The sequence below is a fragment of the Anser brachyrhynchus genome (genome assembly GCF_964034855.1).
Source record: "Anser brachyrhynchus genome assembly, chromosome: 7".
Taxonomy (NCBI): Eukaryota; Metazoa; Chordata; class Aves; order Anseriformes; family Anatidae; genus Anser; species Anser brachyrhynchus.
The window spans coordinates 32,296,927-32,319,131 of NC_137701.1; positions in this window are offsets into that span (position 1 = coordinate 32,296,927).

The window sequence follows — 22,205 nt, forward strand, 5'->3', positions numbered from 1 at the left end:
ATCGGAGCTGAAATCAGGTAATACTTTGTGTGGAAGGAGCGCTGAAGAGCAGGGCTGGGTGTGCACCAAGCAGTGCCTGAAATGTGCACGCACCCCAGCCTTGTGCAGGGCTTCGTGCCGGCAGCGACTGCATTTTATGATTTCACCCCAGCTGCTGCTTGAGAGGAAATCTGTGCACTGCCCCGGCCTCAGACAGCAGCCTGGGGTGGGATGCGTGGTCAGTGGGAGAACAAATGCTGTTATATCATCTCCTGCCTCTCACACTGCCTGCACCTGAACGTGAATTTTTGCTTGGCTGCTAAATTCAAAGTGGCTCCTCACCACCAGAGAAAGTCATAAAGATTATACATGTAAATGGTGCTAAGCAATGGGTTTTGTTGGAGGGTGTGGGGAGGCACAGGGCGCTGTAAATACCCTTGTGCGCATGGTCCTGGTGGTGCAGAGCAGAGCCCGCTCGGCGCTGGACATGTTTTAGAATAAGATGCAGGAACAGCAGCAGCGTGCGCCAGAGCTAAGCCCTAATTAAACACCTCCAGGTAGTCTAAATGAGACGTGCACATTTGGAAGCTGTTTTTTCGTGGTTCGTGTCATCATCTGACTGCCGGGGAAAACAAACAGATGTGGCAAGTACTAAAAAAAGATGCAGGGGGAGAAGGGAGTAGCTTCATCAGTTACTCCTGGTGGGGAGGGGGACAGCAAAGCCTCGCCTGGTTGGGTGCTGTGGGATTAACATGGGTTGTGCCTGGGGTAACGTGGCTCCTGCTGCAGTTCTGCGATGGGTCACGCTAATCACACCTCTCTTCATGGTAAATTTTGCTCTGGGATTCAACCTCAAGCCAAAAACATGGAGAGGAGAGTTCAGCTCTGGCACCCAAAGCTCCTAGCAAGCCTCAAAATGGCCAAACACCTCGTGGCAGCCTGCTCCAAGCCCCCGGGGCCAGCCCATCTCCCCCAGCGAGGAGGAACCTGACCCTACTGGTGACCACCCCTTGCACTACTGGGGTGCTGTTTTGGAGCTGACCTGCTGGCACCCCCCCAAACCTGGCGTTTCAGCGCTATTTGGGGCAACAGCCTCGGGCAGAGTCATGTTAATTATTTTTACACCCTTGAAGCCCCAGGCTGCAGGAAAGAGAATTTTTCCCCGTCCGATCCCCTTCAGAGCCACGTCACCAGCCGAGGGGCAGAGGGACAGAGAACGGCGCCCAGCTGGCAGCCAGCCGCCTGGCACGGCCGCGGTGCCCTTGGTGCCGGGGAGCATCGTCCTTGCCCCTGGAGACAAGCAGGAAAAAAGCCACCGCTGCTGGCCCTGGGTCGGAGATGCCGGCCGGAGTTAGGACTGGCTTGATGTCTCCTGACGGCAGCAGGAGGGAAGCCCGGGGGCGATTTAACTCTGCCCTGGCCATCGCCGTGGCGGCTTCAGTCTGTAGATGTGCTGCGAGTGAAGGGACATTTGTGGTGTTGGCTAAAAACGTGGAAAAAAACCCAAAACATAATGGATATTTCAGTGGTGGTGTAGATTCATTTTCCAGCTTTCTCTGAAAAATGTTGAGGGGTGTGTTGAACTTAATGTCTGTCCAGCGAGGGAAAAAAACAAGAGAATTGCTCTGCTGATCATTTCCAAAGGCATGATATGCAAACAATATCAATATTTATTAAGCAGCTTTGTTTATTCCAGGATTGTAACAAAGAAAGAGAGTTAGGCTGTGGTGTTTGTCCTCTTTGCGATGCCTTATTCCTCATTTGTGATTGTGGGTCTTTCTCAATGCATATTTTATTTCCCTTTTGTGAAGACAATGGTAACCAGAACGGATTAAAAAAGGAAAGTGGCACTTACTCGAAGGCTGGCCCGGCGGTTTTATTATTTCTGCTTTTAGGAGCTCCCCTCTGCGACGAAGACAGCAGCATCACCGCCCAGGCTGACAGCAGCAGCTTTCCTGCCAGGTTCTGCCCTTCCAGCCTCCCTTCCTTCCCCTTAGCTGTGAATAGAGGGGGAAGTTTGGTGTTACGGCGAGTCCAGCAGATCCACCACATCTCCACGTGTTTGCTCAGTTCGGCTTGGTTCTGATCTCAAGTGACATCAGGACGAAGAACAAAAACCAACCCAAGCCTCCCCTACGGCTCTGCTGTGCTGGTGCTGCTCACGGTGTCCCACCCTGACCGCCCCCAGGAAAGAGGGGCTCCTGGGCCTCTCCTGACCTCCAGAGGCAACAATTTAGGTGTTTTCACATTATTAATGATAAAAATGTGGCTAAGAACCCCACACAGGGGCTCACTGCCACCGCTTGTTGTGTCCTCAAGCGAGCGGGACTCTCGCTGCGCAGCACGGCTCTGCTGTTTGGCCACCTGAAGCAGTGGGCTGCCACCAGCTGCTGCCTTAATTCACGTCCCCAAAGCCGGTCACGACACGAGCAGGACCATCCCGGTGACACTTCCCGAACAATCAGCACCGGCAGCAAGCTGGAGGCCGTGGCACGGAGGACCTGCGCCGTGCGCATCTCTGGTATAAATAGGCTGGCTGCGGGGTCTTTTGCCCAAAATGCTGATGGGAGGGAGTTTTTTACATTAATTCAGCGTGTCAGCTTTTCTGCTAGCCATCTTTCCACGCAGGGACCCCAGTGCTCTCTGCTCTGCCTCCATCAGCAGCACCACGCTGATTAAACTGAGCAAGGGCTGCTCGTAGCTGTTAGCAGACACGAGGATTCGGAGCCATACTGAAGGGTGAGCTGCTCCCTTCTGCTGCCCAGGTTGTGGTCTGGGCTGATATTTTTGGACACTTGCTTGCCCGTGCTTTATGCTCAGGGGCAGCTTTCCCCCCCTGACTGAATGAGACCCCAATGAAAAGATTGCTTCACCTGTGAAAGCCAGAAGGGAAAAACAGTGAGGGAATGGAGGTGGCCTCCTGGTGAAGAGCACAGTGTGGCAAACTGCACTTGGTTTTCACATGTCCACAGCTTTCCATCAGCTACTTCTCCAAGCAATGGCAACCACCTCCTTTCTTATCTACGGGAGAGAGGGGGCACCTGGACATCTCCTGGCTTTGTGGGTCTGACCCAGTGACCTGCTGCTGGCCTTTTCTGCAGGCTGACACTTGGTCAGTGCAGATCCTGTTCCCACACCACCCCAGGCAGAAATCAGCGGAGGAAGTATAAAACCCTTGGGGTGGTTTGGGAATTTTAGGACACGGATGAGGACTGATCCTGCATTCTAGCAGGGCATTTACCCTTGGGGACGCAGCAGCAGAGCCAAACACAGAAAATGCTACTCACAGCTCCAGTGGTTTGCTGGGGCCTTGGCAGAGGCACGGTGCTTGCTGCGCGAGGATCAGCACCCAGCCAAAGTGAGCCTAACAGTCCTTCAGAAAGTCCCGCTAGTGGACAGCTTTCTTCTCCTTCCCTTTCCGTGTGTTGGCCAGCTGCAGGCAAGTGGAAGGAGAGATGAGAAAGTGAGCACGCCAAGGGGAACACCACTGTGCCCAAGGCTGGCCACTACTTCAAAGAGTGTGTCAAGAAATGTATTTGGAAAGTGTCCCTCCTGAAGACACGGGCTGTGACTCATGTTAATTAGCTAATGAGCAGAGTGTTGGAGGGAGGCAGGCTTACAGACCTCTCTGTCTTTACACAGAGAAAGCCCAGCTGCTGCACCAACATGAGTCAGGGTTCGTGCTGCACCAGGGAAGCACACGAAGTTCTTCCAGGAGATCCCACACACCAAAACCAACTGGCAGCAAACACTCACGGAAAGACAGCCCTCACTTGTTTGCAAGGCCCCTGGTGGTTTATCCTGAGTCGCTATGGTGGGGGAAAATGTGCACGAGTGTGGCACTGGGTTGGGGTGTGTCTGAGCTCAGCTCTTCCCATCAGCAGGGTCTCCTGGCTTGTGTCCAGGCATCTTCTCCAGCTCATCCTTTCAACTTTCATTAGAAATGTGCGTGTGCTTCCCCTTCCCTCCCCCCCCAATACGTTACATTTTCAGATCAATTTTAAAAGTAATCTCTTTAATATTGAATTATTCCTGATCTGTATTGTCACTTCTAGCTGATTAGTTTAAGGACTATGCTTGGTTTGTTTAATAACCTCTTGACACTAAACAAACAATCTCGAAAAGGGAACAATTTGGAAAACAGAAAGAAAACAAATAACCGACAAGGGCACCCTCTTCAAAATAGAAAGACTGATTACATTAAAATGGCAAAATAATTCCAGACATTAAAAGAAAGTATATAGATATTGGCTTATCTATATTCAAGGAAGATTTAAAAACACCGCAAAGTTAAAGTTTTCATTAGCAATACAGTGATATCTCTTGATTAGAATTCCTGGAGCATATTAAATGGTATTTAGTTTCTAACTCGATGCATCATTTTCTGTTAAATAATTGATCATGGTGCAGAGATTGTGTTTGTGTAGTTTAAGGAAGCGATTAGACCAAAGAACATTTGGTAGGAAAGTTGCATCAATAACGCCAGCCTTGTTCCAGCTGTGGAGGTGCTCTCGCAGCCAGGCTGGCCACCGACCTGAAGTGATGTAGCCTGTTGTGGGTCACAAGGAGATCATCTTGAGCCCAGCGAGTGGAGCCTGACGCCTTCAGAGACTCAAACTGGTTGGGAACGAGGTACACGTGGGAGGAGGGAGAGCTCCTCGCCCCAAAATCACACCTTTTAATGAACACAGCGGAGGGGAAAGGGCTGAAACTCTGGAGATGCTGAAGAAAGACCCAGTGAGGAGCCCACGGGAGTCCTGGTGAGGGCCGTGCAGGATGACGTTAGTTTTAAAGGGGACAAAACCATCAAGGGGTTCATCAGCCTCTTGTTCACCTGTGACCAGTGCCTGAACATCAGTGCTGTTATTTCTTTAAATGACATTTTTCACCCCCTACCCAGCTGGTGCCTGCAGTATGGGAATACAGTGATGTTACACCTCTCTGATACCGCAGTGCAAATGTCCCTGTCTTCAGATGAGTGCACCTAACCATGATTTCAAAAGGTAAATGCTTGTTTCAGTCTATCAGCTGTGTTTGGACGAGGAAGGTTTTAACCCTCCCTCGTGGCTCTGCCGTGGCTGGAGCAGCGCCATCGCAGCTGCGTGGAAGGCACTGGTGGAGTTTCCACCTGGCTGGGGTCAAAGCCAACATTTGTGCCTTTCGAGTGCACGGGTCTCTTTGGAAACACCAGTCCTAGGTGAGCAAAGCTTTCCTCTGGGTTGCACAAACGCCACCCAGATCCTCAGGGCTTCACTCCGTTTTACGAGGTGTCTGGCAGGTTGAATGGCACAACACAACGCCCATAACGTGTTACCGCCGAGACTTTGGGTAGCGCTTTCCTCCTCCCTGCTGCCCCCTCCTCCTCCCCCCCTCAAGTTTTTAATTTTGATTTGCTTATATTCTTTAATGAGATGCAATTACAGTTTCAATGTAATAGGTAGGAGGCTTTATATTTGTACTGCTTTGTAGTAAAGACATAATTACTGTGTTTATGAATTAAATCCCTTTATGTATCATAAATACTTATTAAAACAGCCACTGGCAATTTCACCTCAACGTGTTTCTTCATGAAGTAGGATTTATTGCCTGTATAAAAGTGCCAGTCTTTCCTGAATCTCCCTGCCCTGCAATTGCTGGGCTTGCAGGATTCCCGTGGCTGGTTCGGGGTGGTTCAGAAGGTGAGACGTTTTATAACACACTTAAACAACCGTGTGTGCACGAACAGCTCATGTACCCCGGAGACACCTTCGTGATTACAGTTTATGATACCTCTAATCTGCCTATTGATCAGTACAGTATGAGATGTCATCTTTATCCTCATCTGAGCCAAGTTTGGGACCGATTTTGCCCCCCAAAGTAGCCTCCACTGTACTGTTTCTGCTGTGCGCTGAGATGGGACGGGGACTGATGCTCTGCTGGGAAGGTCCCCAGGAGCCTTTAAACTCTCCAAGTCTCTGCATGAAGGTGGGTTTCATGCAACTGGAGAAGGTTTCCCTTCCAATACATTTTTTTTTTTAAAAGGCAAGTTCTCTTCCCCTGCCCCTTCTCCTAACCTCAGAGGGCTGAGTGTTCTCCCCGTCTTTAAGGGGTGGCACCACATGGGACAGAGCTCTGTGAAGGACATGAACTTGTCAAGTTGTTTGACACTTCAGAGGTTGCTGCCAGAAGCAAGATTTGATCCATGGACTATTGAAACAGCAGGAAAGTCTGCTTTACCTTCTGTAGACAAAGGATTATAGTCCTGAGGAGTTTAAAAGGAAGGCTGGCAAGGCAAAATCCTGCCAGGTGTTGCCAAAAAGCTTTGTGCCAGACTAATCTGACTTCTCTCTCACCTTGGCTAGGCTATCAGACACCTTCAACACGAGTGCAGTAAACCTCCTCCCTGGAAAAGTACTCTTAAGAAAGTACTTTACAAGAAGCCCTGGGTGAAACTAGAAAGGTGGGCTCTCAACAGGTGAACCACATAAGGCTGACAATTAGTTTATAGATGGACAACAGCAAAAGGTGTTGAAAGAGGTATAAGTCTGGATGGACCTTAATGAAGACTTTTGTCAAAGGTATGTTACAAGGCAGATTTTTTAAAATGTTATTTCCTTAATGTCCCATAAGGCAAGACTGCACGTATCACATTAGCCACTGAAGCACATTTAGGAGGTCTGGACAGTGAAAAGTAGAATCACATTTTATTTTATTATTTTAAATTATTATTATTTTTGGAAGAACCAGCAGAAACAGAACAAAATGTTGTGAGAAGCCTTGCATTTGGGCACTTGATACAGTCCTGGGAACTTGTGGTGCTCACAGGGGGCTGAGAGCTAGTGAGGGCACCCACCCCGTTTGCTCCAGGTATCAAACAGGCAACTGCAGCCTTCAGATGGGGCGGACTTACCCCAGATACAGGAAAGTGAAACAACCAGCACAGTAGGTCTGTTTAAGTCCTTGCCTGGAGTACTGCGTATTTGGGTCACACATCCTCGGGAAAGATGAATTAATCCTGGAGCAGCCACAGAGGAAGACTGATAGCAACAGGAGGCACGGAGAGCTTGTCCTATGGAGGAGGCTGGGAGCGCGTGGCGAGCAGAGGCAGGAGAGCTTGCCTTTGAATGCTCTGACAAAGACATGGGGTGGAGGAGAAACTGAGTTAGAGGGCAGTGCTGGGTAGGAAAAAAGATGGATGTGACTTCATATGGCTATAACTGTGAAGGATGGAGGGGGACAAAAATTTCTACCTACCCGCACAAGAGCTTCTGGAGAACAGCTCCCAGGAGGATGTGAGGAAGGGAACAAACCCCTCCTGGCTTACAGATGGGGTGTGTAACTCAGGGACGTTAATGGCAGGGGACAGCAGTCGAGGGGTGTCCCTTTCAGTCACCCATCTATTCTCAGTGAGCCCCTTCATGCCTGCCTGTCTCTGTCCTTCACAAGACAGCACACGCCATTTAGGAGAGCCGTGAAGGTCCTGGAGCGCCTGCCTGCCCTAATTTATCCCATGACTGTTATTCCTTTTTCATCGATAAAGAGTAATGCTACAATGGGGCCCGGTAGGTGGATCATTAATTAGGAGAGTTTTCACCTTTCAATTAAAAAAAGCAAACCAAATGCAGTCCCAGGAGAAGGGGAGGTGATCGCCCCGCGCGGGGAGGGCGGCCGGGGGCTGTCATCCAGCACCGCGAGGTGCTGTCTCCGGAGCTGATTGATCGGCCCAGGAAGCTCGTTTCGCCTGGTATCATCTATCTTCAGCGCTAATCAGGAGCGGTGAATAAAAAAGAAGAGAGGCAAGCACGTTAGCAGGGGTAGGCTGGTGGCTGATAAACAGATAATTACACAAAGCGAGGCGGTGACGGCGATAAATGCGATTTGGCAAGAAATGACCTCGCGGTGAGGGAAGCACAGCGGGGTTTCAACCTTACCGCCACCCTGGGGTGAGGGGACTGAAGGTGGGTTTTCCACGAGGTGCTGGGGGCCTCGCAGCACGTACCCAAAGGCTCTGGGCTCCTCTTCAGCGAGCTCAGGTGCTGCAGGTATGGGTGGGTGGCTGTTTCTCAAGCACGCGGCCTCCAAACCTGCTGGGAGCTTTGACCCCATCTCCTCCAGGACCTGTCTGAACCAGAGGATGCGGTGGGCACCAAGCAGGTGCCAGGCACGTTTTGGGTGTCCTGGGGACAGACCCCAAACCTGGGACCTGGCAGGAGTTGGGCCCGGTCCCTGCGAGCCTCGTCCGCGCTGGCGTTTTGGGGTGGCCATGGGCTCGGGCGGTGGGGCCAAGGGGCATGGCCATTCCCCAGCAGAGCTGGCTGCTCCCCTTCTCTCTCCACAGGGTGGCAATGCCTGCCTTCAGCTGCACAGCCCATTCCACTGCTGCTGCAGCCCACGGTGCTCTGTAGGGACGTGGGACAACCTGCCGGACCCCCCGGGACACCATCACACGCTCGGCCAGCGGCAAGTTGCTGGGAGGTGTTTAACCAGGCCTTGTGAATGCGTGCATGGCCCTAATTTCGGATTCCCTCCTGCAGAAGCTGCCAAGGGATGCATGAGCTACAAGAAAAGCAGCTGCTGAATAGCCCGGCCAGCCAAACACCGAACTTGCAATGCAAAAGAAAGCACTGCAAAAGCAGGTGCTACAGAGAGGAGCAGCTTCGGGGGAGAATTGAAATGAATTGCACGGAGCAGCTGGGACCGCTTGTTTATTAAAACTGCGTGTGCACACATGCCTGAGAGGGTGCTGTGCCCAAGCACGAGCTCACGCTACTTCCACGGCTGAAGGTGAAGCTGTAACGTGGCCAAAAGCTGAGCAGCACCCCTCTGCCGTGCCGAACCATCAGAGCAGGCGCAGGTGGAAGAAGGGCTGGGGTTCAAGCTGGGGAAGGGGTCCCCGAGGGTGTCCCTTTGTGCCTCTGAGCGCTTGGGATACACCGGGCCAGAGAGCAGAGATGGGCTGTAATTCAAAGGCAAGCAGGGAGCTGAGCAGGCTGTGTGATTGTTCCCAGGACTGAAGTCAAAAGCTGACCCCGTCTCCACCTCTGCAAGGGCAGGAGAGCCCAGATACATGTCCTCTAACCAAGTCATGTGTCAGAATTTCTTAATGACGCTTTTCTCTCTGATTTGTGTTTAATTTGCCCCCTTTCCTTCTGAAGATTACTCCCTTTTTACATCCCTCAGAATAAAGAGCATTTAGTTAGCGGGGAAGAAAAGATTGCCATTGAAGGACTAAGAAAAGCACTGGATTAATTCTCTGCCTGCAGCCAAACTGAGAGTTCATCTCCTAATAGGCCATTTCAAAGCAGTTAGATTTACTCTTTTAGACTAACCGTACTGTCTGAACAATATTTTATGCCTGTGCTAAAATATAATAGGCTAGAGAGACAACTCAGATGTCAAGAGTAGATAGTGCTGTCAAAGTAATTTGTCTTGGGTAATAGATAGACTGACATGACTTTGAAATATTCTGAGAAAGAAATCATTCCACATTTGAATGGTTTGTTTCCTTTTCTTTAAAAAGCCAAGACTGTATTATTTAAATCGTGTCTATCGCAAAGTCTTTATTTTCTGTGAAAAACCCATTGATATTGCCAGTGCTGAGGACACGGCACAATGGCGAGGTTTGACAGGGGAACCAGGTGTTGCCAGCACAGTGCTCCCAAAGCATCGTCTGACCTCTGGTGTTGTAACACCTCGGTGCTGCCAGCGCCAGCAACCTGGGGGCTCAGGACCAGGTTAAAAAAGTCCCGCTTAAACCCAGTGCTCCGGGAAGTGACAACAGCACGACCAGGTTCAGGAGAGATGCTTTCATCTGGGGTGCTTCAAAGCTTTGATGCTGGCAGAAGGAGCCAGCCTGCCCACAGGACACCACGTCCACAACAGCCCCCAAGTGGGGGGGCTCCGCCTGCATCTTTTTGCCCCTTTTGCTGTTGCCATCGCAAAAGTGTTATTATTATGGATTATAGCTTCTAGAGCCTTTATTGGCTGCCTCTTGTAGGTAGTCAGCAACTAGATGTACGCTTGGGGGATACGGAAATTCATTTTATGAATGATCTGTTATCCCATATTGTCATTTGGCTAATTGTTCTGGTAGAAGGGCTTAACTTACCTCTTTGTTAATCAACTATGTACAAGGACTTGGAAAAACTCAGAGAAGTCTTAAGAGAATTCACTGCCTTGTGTTAAAAAGAAACTTGGTAGGGTCTTATTCTGCAGGATACTGAGTAGGTGAGGTTTTTAGTGTTTTCTTAGTCCCTCCGCACCGCTGTGCTGGATAAAGGGGTGGTTGAAGAAGGAGCCAAGCACTCAGAGGAGGACCACCTCCACCATGCCCCCGCTGGGAAACCTCCTTAAAGGCAGACAAAGACCTATGGGTCAAAGGAAATTAAGCAAATAGCATGTTTAAATGCTTCCTTCATCAGGGAAAGGGCCATCTCCTTTGGAAATGAGCACGTGTGAACTCAGTGTAGAATTGTTTTTTTTATAGAAATATAAAATATTTTGCACCTGCAAAGCTTTCCAGCACTAACATCTGTTTCGCACCCCCCTTTACATGGGTATAAATGACCACCAGAAAAAAAGTAGGGTCCATAGCAATAAGTTGCTGCTTCTGGAGCTTCCCAGGAACTTTGCATAGCAAGGTAAATAATCAACCTTGGCATCCTTGTTTTATGGATGAGTGCACTGAAGGGTGGAGGGAGACTTGTCCTAGACAGCGCTAGGAATAGGGTGTAGATGCCACACTACGAGCTCTCACGTGTTAGTGGCAGAGATGACACTTGCAGGTAAAACGACCCTTTCCTATTGCTACTCTCCTGCCACTTGCAGCCATTCCTATTCAAGGCATGTTATTATCAAATCTTGCGGGGAGCCCCTAGAGAATTTCAGCTGATAACTAAAAGAAACTCCTTTATGTTCATAATGATAAAACAACGCATCGAGTCATTCGAGTTGATTTTACCCAAGACATTTCCCTGAGTTATTGCTCCCTTGCAGCTGTCATGGGCTTGAAGCTTTCAAAAGCCCATTTTGTTTCTGTGCGTAGCTCTTTCACTGTCAAAGACTGGGGCCATACCCCTGGGTTTGCCTTTGCGTTTCAAAGAGGATCGAGTGACGCAGCCCCTCAAAGTTAAGCAAAACATTCTCACGGTTAATGAACTTGTCTAATTTTATGCAGAAAATGCTGCCATCTTCCCTTTCAAGACTGACACCAAATTCCAGGTTGATAGCAATGGGGATATTTACAAAAGCATCTCAGACTTGGATGAAAATCCCTTTGACTTTCAGCCAGACCTGCGTGCTCCTATATACTTTGGGGGGAGATCTGCAGTTCTCAGAGCCTTTTAGGCAGCAACACAAACCCACCTGGCTTCTCCTAGGGGCTATGGCCAGCCAGTGAAAATCCATGCCTCTGCAATCCATGCAAATCCCATTTACTGTAATTGCAGGGTACCCATGTAAGAAAATGATATGGCTCTACTTCAAGGGTCTCCAGAGTTGCTTTATGATCATCCTATGGTATTTGATACATGTGGTTGTTTTTTTTTTTTTTTTTTTTTTATATATCTTCAGCAGTGAGTGTCAAAATAAGAAAAAAACCCAACCCATACATGAAAAGACAAATACCCTAAAAAGATTAAATTCTTATGCAGATGAGTGGGTAGAAATGCTCCTGTCTCTGAGATCAAGTTGGCCAAAATTATACAGTATAGATTAATGTATAATGCATAGATGTAGAATGTATGTACAGAACTGAATGTATAGTATAGATGTAGAATAATAATGGTGCACTGGATATAGCAGAGTGATTTTAAACCAAGGACATACAGCCTTTGCTGAGATCCAGTCAGGTTTCTTAATCTGATTTATGATGCAAAATTTAGGTCAGGTGGATTGATTCCTAATAGAGATATAATGAATCAAAATTCCTAGAACGGCTTTATTTTGCACAGAGGTGTCAACAAGCTGTACTTCTCTATTTGTGCACCTGGCATGTAATGATTCTCTTGCAAAAATCATAATCCATCAAGTCCTCCATTCAAGAATATCAATCAGTGCCAGGAACAAGACTATTTTAGCCAGGAGTTCTCAGTCATTTTGTTTTCCCCTTCATGAACACATAAGGCGCTGTGACATTTAAATTGTGCTTTGACATGTAATCATTAAATGTTTGAAAACGTCTCATTCAGTTTTTGTTGCCTCATCCATTTGCTTACACGGGCTCCTTGTTTTGCCATTGTTTCTGCAGTTTTTGTTTGTTTGTCTGTTTGCGTGTTTGTTTTTAAAGCATACGATACCCCTATTGTTGCTTTTAGTAGCTGGAGGCAAAATCATCTCAATTTCCTGACAACAAACTTGCTTTTAGTATTAGCAAGCCAGAAGTAAAACTAATGAGAAGTCTGTTCCTGCCTTCATGAGAATTAAAGAAGCCCAGACCTTTCTCTTAACATGCCTATTCTTGACATAAGAAGCCAATTTCAGGATGACCTTCCAAAAAATTATCATATAGGCATGAATACAGATCTATGGGAACTTCTGGCTAAAATTTATGTCTTTCCCATGTTATTCATGGGTTTTGCCAGGGTAAAACCATGGAAAAAAGTAAAAAATAGAAGAAAAAATATGATCAGGCCACTGTCTAATTCTTGGTCTTCTGACAGTGTCACTTGATGGTCAGATTTCTGGTTGAACTTGAGGAACCAGTACAAGGATATTTTCTGTAAATGAAATGGTGCTTTCCCTAGAGAGGGGGATTAAGTGAACATGATTTTTTTAAGTTGGTCATTAAGTTATATGGAAAAAACAAAAAACAAGCAAACAAAACATTAAAAAACAAAACAAAACAATAAATAAGCAAACATTTTAAAATGGACATAAGGTGAAGAACTCTACAGAGTATGTTGAACTAGTGCCAGGAAATGGCATTAATGCTCACAGTGCTCCTGACTGTGCTGTTGTTAAAGAAGCCAGGAATGGTATGGCAGAGGTTGTTAACTGTGCTTGTTTCAGCCCAAATTCAGCTCGGTGCTGTGGTCACTAACACCCTGCTTCAGCTACCACTGGCTGCTACCTCCAGCCCCTTCCCTGAAGCATCCTTCGGCATTGTGCACGTCTGAGAGGGCTGGAGGGATCTTTGTACCTCTTCCCCCTGTTGGAGGAAATACTGGAGACCTTGGGATCAGGGAGAGCCCCATCAATCCACCTCCCATTTCCCAGCATGGAAGCGGCCACAGCTGGGTGGCTTTTCCCCACGCACCTCTCCCATTTAGAGAGGTTGAAAATTAAGGTGGCTGCTGTATTAGTCGATGTGCCAGATGCAGGCAGCGCTCGGTGACTTGTGGAATGGTTGTGTCTTCATTGTCAGCCCCTGCAATGTGCGCAAACCAAACTGCTCAGCCTTGCAGTCCAGAGCCCTCCCCTTCCAGCCTGGGGAGAGGCAGCGTGCCCCCAGCCTTCTGCAGATCTCCTGCTTTCCCTCTCTTGTGATTCTGGTGCATAACTGAGGAAATTATACCTCGTTTCTTCCTGGTGCAGATTGCTGCAGCTGCTTGCCATCGGTGGGGCTGTGCCAGATTGCAACAGCAGCGAGCCTGGCTCAGAGCCAGCACTTGGCACGGACTTGCTGAAAGCTGTGTACAAGCAAGGCTTGTCACTATGTATGTTATTGCCCTTTTGTTTAGGATATAAATATGTCCCATACATGCTAGCAAGCCTCTCACTCGCTATTTCAATGGAGAATCCTGTTAAACAGCTGTCATGCTGTCTTCTGTCAAATCAGTTACAGATGCATGTGTCCTTCCAAATAATAAACAGGTATGAAATCGTCTTTATGCAGTGTGCCAGCCCTTGTCACCAGGAATGGAAACCAGGGAAGCTCAGGAAAAAAAAAAAAAATCACCCTGAAAGCTGCTGCTCTGACAGAGAGCAGTGAGACTTAAAAGCAGAAAGTTTCCAAGCACTAAGTAATGAACAAACTCTGAGGGGTGTAGAAAAGCTCCTGGTTTGTCCATAAGGTCGCCTTCCTACGGGAGCTGCAGGCCAATGCTGTCAAAGCAGCCACGATCCAGGCTGGACCCATTGCATACTCTGTTATGCCGAGGGTGGCTGCTCATTTTGACTGGTTTTTGTTGTTGTGTGACTTTGGGTGAGAGCAGGCCACCAGACCTCCTGCTGAGGAACCCGCAAAGCACATACGTTTACAAGGGATCCCAAATATATTGCAACCGTGAGCAGTGTTAACTAGAATCTAGAATATGGCTGTTTGTCTCCCACAACATGGAGGTGGTTTGATAAAAAGCCTGACATGACACATGCCAAAAGCCACTCAAGCGCTGAGCCCTAACGCAGACTTGCTCTTGTGCTAAGCCCTACCCGTAGAAGAGGCAGTCTTTGAGGTGGGTGAGAACGTAAGCCTAATATTCTGTCATTCCTGGCCCTTTATGTCCCTACACTCAAATCCTATCTCGAACAACAAGTGCTTGATGGCACACCTCCTCTTTTCCGTGAGGCACTTCTTAGCCGGCAGCTGAAACAGGAGCTGATCTGGGCCTTCATGTGAATTTAGTGTCAAATACTGAAAATCCCCCTTGCACCATGGAGCTAATGAAGCTGATTTGTGAAGAGGAGGATCTGGCCCATGCATTTTATTCACGTTTTCTTAGGCCATGTCTCTGATAATCACAAAGCTGACATTATCAAATAAATTGCCTATTAGTTATTAGTATCTTGTTTCATACAATAACAGTCAAATGTGCTCACATCTGACAGCAGCGTGTGGAGGTTTGGGAAGTTTTGGGGATCTGTCAGTGACAATTGTCAGTGACAGTGTGGCGAGGAGCCTTTCAGGACAAGGTTGTTTGGCCTTTTATACTGAGTGCTGATGCAGTTCTCCAGCCGAAGTGTGGAGAGAGCAACATCTCACAGCTCGGAGAGACTGTGACTGATGAATTGCCTGTCCCCTCCCCATTTCATAGACGTGCTGTCAAACTCGTTAAACTCTTACGAAAATCTGCTTGCACCTGAACCAGTGACGGTGAAACCATACGGTGTGCTCCCAGGCCCGTCGGTGACACATCGATCAGCGTGGTGCTCCTGGGCACCGCACACCATACGGTAATCGAAGCTCCGAGCAAGGCTTGTAGGCAGAGGTGCTGAAAACACAAGTGCAGCTGTAAATCAGAGAGCAACTTGTTCCAGAGAACATTTTTACAGGAAAATACCTGTTTAAAAAGGTTATATTCACATCATCGAGGACTGAAACATCGCAGGGAAGGACAAGAGGTGTTTTACTCTGGGCTCTAGTGAATAATGTTTTTAAGGACATAGTTACAACCCATTGCATATACACGTAGTTGGGTAGGCATGAGGAACTGGCCTTGCAAATCCAGTAGGCATTGATTTATCGGTGTGCTTGACCACACCAAAGGGTGCAGGGCCAAGACCACAAGCTCTGGGGCACGGGGAGAAGTTGCTGCCCTGGCTGCCATCCCTGCTGGAGGTGCGTGGATGTGTCTTGAGGCATGCACAGCCAGGGTGCTGGGATGTCTGTCCTCCACGCCGGCTGATGTGCTCACAAAAGCCAAGCCCTGGTGCCTGGGCACACTCTGTATTTTGCTGACTGCTTCAGACACACCTTTGGCAAAGGCAGGCGGTTGTTGCTGGCAACATCCCACCCCGCTGCAGCTCCCTGTTAATTTTGCTCCTATGAGATCACTTTATCAGGAGTTATTATAGCCAAGGCATCAAACTTGCTTTTACGGGGCAGGGCAAACCCGGTCTAATAGATGTGGGTTGGAGATGTTTGCATGATGTATTCCTTTTGACATGCCACGCTAATCCAGTGCAGGAGGCCGGGGAGCGCGTTGTCAAAATGGCGCCGTCCTCACTGAGGAAGGCGGCGAGCTCTGAAACCCCACAAAGGGACCTGCAAAGTACGAGGTGACACCCGCTGACAGGTTGCTCACCTGCAGACAAAAATAGCTGTCCTGGTGGGGGCGGACGTGGGAGTCAGCAGCTGGAGGAAGAAGGCAGCGAAAATAACCCCCAAATCCTTCAGGCCGAGTCGCCGCCACCCCTCCCTTGGGTGGTTTGCGTGACGGGCTTGGCCAACTGCCTCCCTGCAGGGTGTAAAGGGACGTGCTGGGTACGTACAGTCCCACGCTGTGCTGGCGTGTCTCTGAAGGCGACATGATTGCTGCAACCATCATAGTGTGCCCGAGCTCATTAGACTAGCTTTAAGATTTAATTAGTCCATACGCCTCAAGCCCAGACTCTTCTGTGACTTGCCCCAAAGGATTCTCCCCTTTCTCCAGCACATTGCAGTGAGTGGGCTGAGGTCCAAGCAGGTCGGGCGAGCTCCAAAAAGCGTTGTCAAGGGCTGAGCACCCAGTGACTGTCCCAGCCCTGGCCCCTGGCCCCCTTGGCCCCACAGCAGTGCAAACTGGCCTGCTCCTCCCTTCCCTCTGCTCCCCGAGGAACATCGACGCAGGACTGGTGGTGCACGGGCTGTGAACATCTCCTCCACTAAATCCTTGCTCTCTTTCCAGCTTTATGTTGGAGTTCCACATGGCTTTGTGGGCCCCTTCTCTTCTCCCTCTGCATATATTCAGGTTTTCTCATCTGCAAACTTCAACCCCGTCCGTGCTGGTGGCTCACAGGCTGACTTCCCTCTCCCACATCACAATCCCAGCTTGCCTTTTTGACAGATCTCAGTGGATGTCTGGTCACCACCCCAAGCCCTTTGCATCCAGGCTATGCCTCCATCCTACATGCTATTTATGTCCAGCAGCCCCAAGCTGCCACCTCTCCATCCCCCTCCAGAGCTACATCTTTCCTCCAGGCTCTCCTGCACCCACCCTCTCCTGACATGCATCTCGCTGGGCTCCTGCAGGGCTGCCATGCAGGTCCCTCTCCGGGCTGTTGTGGCCATCTCCACCTCCCAGAAAACCTCCCCTTACCTCAGCACTCCTCAGCAGCTCCTTAAAACCCCTAATAACCTGTTGCTGGTGCCCCGTGTCCGTGCAGGGGTGGGTGCTCATCCCTTTGCTCCTGACCTGGTTATCTGTAGCGGTCTCTTATGCTGAAAATGCCTTCTTAGTCTGTGCTGCTCAGGGCTGTGCTGTTACAGACAGTGATTTCATGTTTTGTACAGTCCCACAGAGGCACCTGGTCAGGCTTGCAGTCTCTGGTGCTGTGTCAAAGCCCCTGATATAGATACTTTTAGGGTAATTCTGCATGGGGAGCTGCTATGCAAAGTACTAATTACCCTGGGATGATAAGAAGTCAGTTGCTACTTGAGCTTTGATCTTTGTAAGACGTTTGCAGCTTGACATCCTTACCCATGTGGCTGGAAACCCCTCCTCACTGGTCCCAGGGGGTCAGCGACCGCCTGGGGACACCTGTGGCTCAGAAGTCACCACCAGATCCAGCCCATATCTTTTCAGTACGATCCACCACACGAACTGGGAACTAATTTCTTGTCTACCAGCAAGGCTGAGAAGCTGAGACTGGTTGTGTTGTACGTGGCCTGACCCACAGCCTGGGGAAGCCAGGAAGAGCTTTTGCTCCAGACTGGGATGATTTTGGGATCGCCTCCGTGCCCCTGCTCCTCAGCTCCTGGACACGGGGCAGGGACTGGGTCCCTCACCAGCTGGGCTGAGGAGAGAAGAGGAATTCGGGGAAGGAATCAGGGCCAAAATGGTTCCCAGTACATTTTTTTGGGAGTCTGCAGAAGCTTGATGCTTGCTTGAGATTTTTTTAGTTTTGTGCAGACAGAAGAACTGCTAGGATGGGATAATTAGCTAATTAGCTAAACATCATGCCTAAGTTTTTTGTTTTCATCTTCATGCCAACCTTATTTTTAAACTCTCTCCCCTCCAGCCCCAAATCCAGCTGTTTCTCAAAGTCTTGTGTTTAATCTTGGTCCTCATTGTAATCAAGAACAAAAATCCCCTTCATTACACTGCGGCCAGGATTTCTGCTAAGAGGATTTGGTCAATGCTTTTTGCGCTGCACATTTAAATAAAAATTAGCTTTTATTTTAAAGATGATTTTGGGAAAAATAATCTTATTTAAATTTTTTATTTTTTAGATGTACTGTTTACAAGAACGTTTGTGAAAATGCTGTCAAAATCATTCTAGATTAAAAAAAAAGACTGGAGAGAAAATTGAATTACGTTGCAAACATTTTGCATAAAAATAAAGAGTTGCTCTGAACAAATGCTTCACAATTTATCACAAAGGAAGCTTGAAATTCAGCACAAATCCAAGTTTTCGCTCCTGTTTATTTTGACTTTCCTCCCGGTGTTTTATTACCCTCGGCACCCTGCCACACTATCTGAACTGTCTTTCATCGCTCTGCTCTTTTCTTTCGGACCTGCTGAAACTTCCATCCCAGCAGGGATGCACCAGGAGCAAGCGCCCATCTCCTCCCAGCTGGTCGGTGCTCTCCTGCACTGCTGCGTGCCTGGGAGGTGGGAGAGGGCTGAGCCAACCAAGGGAAAAAAAAATAATGAAAGGCAATTAATTAAATAAATTAATAAGTTAAAAGCCAAACCCATGTCCCAAACCTCTCCTCCTGCTTGCATGGTTTTTTTTTTTTTTCTTCTTTTTAAAATAACTTTGGGGCTTCTGGCTGCTGCTGGGGTGGCAGGGGTGTGACTTCTCCCCTGGGAATAGGGGGGGGTCATGGCAGTGCCCCAGGGAGCCAGCCTGCTTTCATCATGTGCGTGTTCTGCATACACCCAAGTTTGTGCTTTCCACCTTTGCTCTGCGCCTCTCACCAAGGCGTTGCAAACTCAGAGCAACACGTCCAGGGTATTCACCAGTCAGTGGCGGTGTTTTGAAACACTCGGCGCTATGATTTTTGCTTGGGCCAGCTTCGTGATTGTTGTTTTGTCCCAGCTTGTCAGCTGGGAGCTGCTGGAACTGGCAGGGAGGCGATGCACGGGGAGCTTGTGCAGCCTGGTGCTGGGGGGTGAGCTGTCCCCGTAGGGATTGGTCACAACTGGGCTGGCACCAGCTCCTGTCACTCACCCCAGCCACAAAGAAGTAGAAACACACGCTCAGGTGTATTTGTGTACGCACAGACACAGCTTCTGGACTGATCTTCATGAGATCTGCAGGCACTCCCTGGCTCTGTAGCCTGGCAGCAGTACAGGTCATGAAATCCATTGCCTTTGCCAGGTTCTCGCTTGTGACAGCCTGGGTTTGCCCATGGCTCAGTTCCCCTGTTAATGAGGCTGTAATTAGGCAGCACTAGTTGGGGAACATTTTTTCCACTCCATCAAAGATAGTGAGGTCTTGAGCATCGCCCAGCTCTGCAGTGGCGTGAACAGGAAAGGTGAAAAAGGTGGCTTGGTTGGCATTTTTGGGGATGCTTTTAATTTTTTTTTGGTGAAGACCCCACATCAGACACCACAAAATGCCCACCACCGTGCTGCCCACCTGTGTCCCACAGCAGAGCCACAGCAGGGCAGAGATGGCTGCCGGGGAAGGGGTTGGAGGGAAGATGCTGCAGCAAAGCCCCCACTGTGGGTCAGCTCCTTGGCTGGTGCTGAGATGCTGGCCCGGAGGGAGGCTACAGCAAAGAGCCTGGAAACATGAACTCAGCCAACCACAAAGGTTCAGAAATCACAGATTAAAAAAATCCCCTTCCAGAAGAAAATTCCCCCATGTGTTTTCTGTAGGCAGGATGGTGTCCAATATGATTTTTTAATGTTTTATTTTGGCAATGTGAAGTTTCATTTCTATTCATTAGCCAGCACTCGAATATGTAAATTACAAGGTAGGAATTAAATGAATATTTTGAATTTCAAAGGCATCTATTGGCCATTGAACTGCCTGTCACTAAGATCTTGCTAGCCATGATCCAGGTAACTGAGCAGTGCATTTGTAGCCCGTAGTGATTCAACCAAAACTTCTTGTCCAGCTCAGTGTTACTGAATTTATGAGCGTGTGTGACTTTGAAGATATAAAAACCCAAACATGATATCAGCAGATTCCAAAGTACAATCTTGTACTAAGTGCGATGAAGTCAATAACATGGTTCATCTGTTGGGGAAGGCACAGAGGAGGGCAAGAGGGATGGCCTGAGCCTTGCAAGAGTTGCCGTGTGCTGAGCACTGAACAGACTGGGACTTTTTCTCTTGGGAAAGAGATGGTTGCGAGGGAGATGAGGCAAAGGTGAAACATCTTGAAGAGGATGGATGGAGTGACTGGAGAAGGATTTTTCACTGCGCTGTTGAACACAAAGACTGTGACTGTTTTGGGCAGCAGGTTCAAAGTGAACACAAGAAAATGCTTCCTCATCTGACACCCAATTATGTTGTGCCCCTGTCTGCCTCTCTGGAAACTTTTGAGTGTTGAGTGTTTAGTCAAGTTCTTTTTTGTTGTTGTCAGAGTGAATAGAAAAATGTGCTCCCTCTGTAATAGGAGGGATGTTGGGTTGGTGAGAACACACCACAAAATAGATACTCTAATGTATATAATCCAACCAAAACTTTATCTCCTCTTTGTCCCAGCGACTATTTTTCTAGCCCCAGAAGAAGGCGGGCAGCTCCAGCACACCGTGCAGCAGCAGCACCTGCTGCCTTCCACGGTGTCACTTGCCAGTCTGGAGCAATCAGTCAACTACTTAATAAGCAAAACACTTGAAACCTTTCGCGGTATTTTTCTTTGTTAATATGAAGAGGTGACACACACGTCTAGGCAGCGCTGACTTGCCTTGTGCTACTTTATATGAATGCGTATAAACACCTGCGACCTGCCATCCCCTTGTTTGTCGGTGGGGAGCAATCATTCAGCCACTTAACAATTGCCAGGAGAAAAGCTCCGAAGCTTTCGAACTGGAAATTAAAGCACAGCGCTTTGGTGAGTGATTGCAGTGCCCTGACAAAGCATCCTGGGGTCTTGGAAATAGCCATGCATTTTGTATGTATCTGTAAACAGCTGACAGCTGATTTCTTACTCCCATTTCTAAGGAGGCTGGGTAAATTCTGAAATTAATGCTCATTAGGGATTTAGAAGACAAATGAGTCATTCATTAGCTCAGTGTCCAAACTAATAAGCACTAAATGCTTATGAAAGACATGATTTATTTAGAACCCATGTCATTGTACAATACCTGATGAGGATGCCAAGAAACGAAGATGACCCATGCCCCGGAGCCGTGCGGGGCAGCTGCGTGCTTACCAGGAGCACACGGGTGGCAGGTCTGGGGGACTCCGGGGAAGTCAGCAGCCCTTGTGTGGCTAACCTTAGGGTCAGCTTAGACAGACAAGACCAAGCTTTTTCCCAGTGTTAGGTGCTGTCCTAAGCAATGGGTACAGGATGATCGTTCATGGGTATTTCAGGGTGCCTATCCAGGGCATTCAGTATGCGTACAGCACTGCCTTGGACTGCACATCCTTGTCCCAAAGGCATTTTTGGATTTCCCTTTGATACCACCCAGAAGAGCAGCCCAACTGCTGCAGAAGAGCCCAGCTATGCTGCTGTCCCCCATTACCATTCAATCTGGTCTGCAATACTTCAAGAGGGGTTTTAGTTCCTGTGCCACTTGGTGCACATCTGTGCTTACTAACACAGCCTCGCGGAGTCACTGTCATGTGTCTTGGGCTCTTCTGGCCCCATGAAGCCCCTCCAGCACTAGCACCTGACCTCTTTTCTCCTTTCCGATTTCACCACTGTTTATGTTCGGGGTAACCAGGATGAGCCACCTCAAGTGATTCTTGCAAGTCACGGATTTTGGGGAGTGCGGGGAGTGATTGGTGGCCCTTTGAAGGACAAACAGATCCTCCAGAAATGAGTTTTCCAGCCTAGTAGGCAACAAGCCCAGGTCCCTACAGGGATCCCCACACATGGCTCTATGTACAGTGGGTTGGGGTCGGTCCTGTGTGAGAACAGAGTCCCCTCTGCTCATTTTGGGAACCCCATTGAGCAAAGGACAAGTTTGCAGACCAGAGACACTAATTCATTTTTTTCCTTTCTTTTTCCTTGCAGGGTGGTCACTTCACCCAGAGAACTGCTCCTATCAGCTGGGTGTCAGTGGTACCCTGTTCCTTCCCTGCTGCAAGTAGAAAGCAGTAAGCATAATATTTGCTAGGCATAGAAGGCATAGAATCAGCATGTTTTATAATCATAGGAACTTCACATGCTTTTTATATTTTATTTATTTTATGTTATGTTATTTTATTTTATTTATTTTATTTTAATTTAATTTAATTTAATTTAATTATTTGCATTGGCCTAGA